Here is a 3,868-nt window from a genome sequence, read left to right on the forward strand (position 1 = left end):
ATCAGAGGTGGGAGGTGGTGGAGGCTGGGGGGAGGGGGAGGGGTGGGGAGAAAATGGAAACAACTGTACTTGAACAACAATAAAATAAATAAATAAATTTTTTAAAAAGTAAAATAAATAGACTCATACTTCTTTTACAGTGGTTGGTGAAGCATAGTAAGTAGTTAAGAATTAACACAATAACAATAACAATGAGGGGTCTTGTGGTCTCTACACTGCAGCAGTGAGAACTCCAAGAAAAAAAAAAAAAGGAAATTGCCCTGACATGCCAAAGGTGTATGTTATCGTTGATGCAAAAAGATAATAGACAGGCTCAGTCAAAGTAAAGAATGTTTACTTCATGAAATCATCTTTTAGGGCCCAATTGTGTTGGCTCATGAACATGTACAAGTGTAGCTAATTGAATTCTTATTGAATAAGATTGCTTTCTGAATGAGACCATATCTGTTTCTCTGGGTCAAAGTTTCCCTTTTTTTCATTGCCAAATCCCGTGTTGTTCTCTGAAATTGTAAAAGAGAGTCTTTCATTGATTTAATAGGAAGCAAGGAGCACTCTGAGGTCCAGGTAACTGGGCTGTCTGTCTACGGCATGAACTAAATGGTTTCCTTTTGCTTTTATGGTGGCTTTAGAATGTTCTGGAATTTTGGTAATTTCCAATTGTTTCCATTTCTGTGTGATTTCAAGTAAATCTGAAACCTATTTTTTATTCTTTATGTGCTGCCCTGAGAAAATTAAGAAGACCCACTCCTTCTGCAGCATGGTAGTCATGAGCTACACCAAGGGCATTGGTACCGTTAGTGCCAATATTGGCTATTTCATTTTTTGCAAATTGACAAGCCAGAATTAAAAGACTTAAATCAGTTTCTTGGGAATATCTCAATCAGGTAAATAAGAACTTTAAATTATATCCACCACAAAAGTTATCATATATCCAGCTCAGTAACATCTCTGTTCATCTTTCAAAGATCCATCTGTAAACCAATTAAAGTCATCATTACCAAAAAATTTCCTGTAAGACTTCTGGTCAAGATGGAGGCACAGGTAAACATGGCTTGCCTCCTCGCACAACCACACCAAAAATACAACTAGACTACAAAACAAATTATCCCCTAGAATCAGCAGAAAATCAAGCTGTATGGAAGTCCAACAACAAAGGATTTAAAGAAGTCACATTCATCCAGATGGGTAGAAGGGATGGGACGTGGAGACATGTGGAGACACATGGAGGTCCAGAGATGCAGAACAGGTGGTCCAACACCCAATGTAGTGGGTAAAAATTGGGGGCAGGGAATACCTTGGGAGCAACCAGACCACCAGCCAGAGTTCCAGTACTAGGAAGACAAGTCCCCATAACTTCTGGTTGTAAAAACCAGTGGGTTGGGATTGTGGAAGAAACTGTGGTATTCTCAGGAGTCTTCTGTTAAAGGGCCTGCAACGATTTAGGACTTATGCAGACTCGTTCCCTCTGGGCTCCAGCACTGGGGCAGCAGCTGGATAGGCACCAGTGGCATACAGGTAGAATGCAGGCATCAGGGTGAGTAGTGGGGGATATCCTCCTCCCAGACAAAACTCCAGAGGCCAGGCAGTGTGGCATTGTCCCCTTTCTGAGCCCCCACCCCCCCACACACACAAAGCCAAGGAATAGCAACACCATATCAGAGACTCCATCAACCTGGTTCACACAGGTTGCCCTGCCTTGGTGATTACCTAAGGCTCTGCGCCATCCAACTTACCTGTGTGCTTTTCTACAATAGGCCAGGCTACTAAGACAGGGAGTCAAAGCAGCTCTATCTAATACATAGAAACAAACACGGGGAGGCTGCCAAAATGAGGACACAAAGAAATACAACCCAATTAAAAGAACAGAACAAAACTCCAGAAAAAGAACTAAACAAAATGGAGATAGGCAGCTTATCAGATACAGAGTTGAAAACACTTATCAGGTTATCAGGATGCTCCAGGAACTCACTGGGTACTTCAAAAACATAAAACACACCCAGGCAGAAATAAAGATTTCACTAAGTGAAATAAATAAAAATTTACAGGGAATCAAAAGTAGAGTGGAAGAAGCCAAAAATCAGATCAATGATTTGGAACATAAGGAAGAAAAAAACAATCAGAACAGCAAGAAGGAAAAAGAATTTTAAGAAATGAAGATAAGCTAAGGAGCCTCTGGGCCAACTTCAAACATTCCAACATTGGAATCACAGGGGTGTTGGAAGGGGAAGAGAAGGAGCAAGAAATTGAAAACTTATTTGAAAAAATAATGAAAGAAAACTTCCTTAATTTGGTGAAAGAAATAGACATACAGGTCCAGGAAGCACTGAGTCCCAAATAGGATGGACACAAAGAGGACCACACCAAGACACATCATAATTAAAATGCCAAAAGTTAAAAATAAAGAGCAAATCTTAAAAGCAGCAAGAGAAAAGGACACAGTTGCCTACAAAGGAGTTCCCATAAGACTGTCAGCTGATTTCTCCAAAGAGACTGAAGCAGGGTGCAGCCAAGAGGAGGGCCCCAAGAAGGGATTTGTAATGGGGTCCAGGACTCGGGGTGTCCAGGAAATATTAGAAAAATGTATATAGGATGTCCTCATCCCCACAGGCCTGAGCCAAGGGGGATGGGACACATGGAACAGGGCCATTCAGAGCTGTTTTGGGTAGCAAGAGCTTTGCAGCTAACCCCTGGCACAGTCATTTAACATATCTATAACCTTTAACTGGTTTCATGGATGTGTTAAGTAGCTGTGGCCATGCTTTGAGCCAGGGGGATGGGACCAAATTCCACCCAGGATGAGACTGGGAAGTAACTCCCCCTGGTTACAGGGCCTGCGTGAGAGCTTGGAGATGATTGGCTCCATGCCATGGGGCCACACCTGCCCAGACTTACTATGGCAGCCCAGTAAAGCTGGAAGAATACAGGGATGCTGGCAGGTGTAGCTGACTGTAGGAGGAGTCAGAAATGGGGCTGCAAAGGAAGATGGGCACTGGGATTTAAACCTTGGCCCGGCAGCCATAGAGAGGAGAGACCACGCGGCTTCAAAGAGTAGGGAGGACCACAAGGTTTTGGGAGAGAAGAAGAGACCACGCGGCTCCAAAGTAAATAGGGAGTAGACCACGCAGCTCTGAAGTAAATGGGAGAACCACGAGGCTCTGAAGCAAGTAGATAGATAGAGGTCCATGTGGTTCTGAAGTGGGGAAAAGGATCACGTGGTTCTGAAGGAGTAGTAGAGAGGACCACGAGGTTTTGGAGTGCTTCTTCTTGCCACGCGGCTTAGGCAGCAGGAGAGACTTTGCAGCCATAGAAAAGGGGAGAAAGGACTCTTGCTGCTGGGCCGTGAGAAGGTGCCGCACGGCTTTGGATTAACTGGAGATTGCAGCAGCCACACAGCTGATGGTGCCGGGAGCCTGAATCACGGACTTCTACATCTTTTCCTGAGACACGGTACCCAGGACTGGGCACAGGGAGAGGGAAGGACTGTGCATCTGTGGGTATTCTAAAGGACTTTAGTATCTTATTGAAGACATTAAGCCATTACTCTAAGTCTGTGTAACTTTTAAATAAACAATTCCTTTCCTTTTCACCAGTCTCTGGCATTGAGAGACGTCTTTCCTCTGGCGGCGGGCATTTCGAACCTAGCAGGTGGGCGTGGGGGGAAGGAACCTCCAGAGACAGAAAGGCGGAATCCTTTCTGTAATAATTTATCATGAACCACCCCCCCCTCTGCTCTGTAACAAGACCTTACAGGCAAGAAGGGGCTGGCAAGAAGTATTCAAAGTCATGAAAGGCAAAGACCTATGACCTAGATTACTGTATCCAGCAAAGCTATCATTTAGAATGGAAGGGCGGGTAAAGTGATTCCCAG

This window comes from Desmodus rotundus, chromosome 12, assembly GCF_022682495.2.
Source record: "Desmodus rotundus isolate HL8 chromosome 12, HLdesRot8A.1, whole genome shotgun sequence".
In the NCBI taxonomy this organism is placed as follows: Eukaryota; Metazoa; Chordata; class Mammalia; order Chiroptera; family Phyllostomidae; genus Desmodus; species Desmodus rotundus.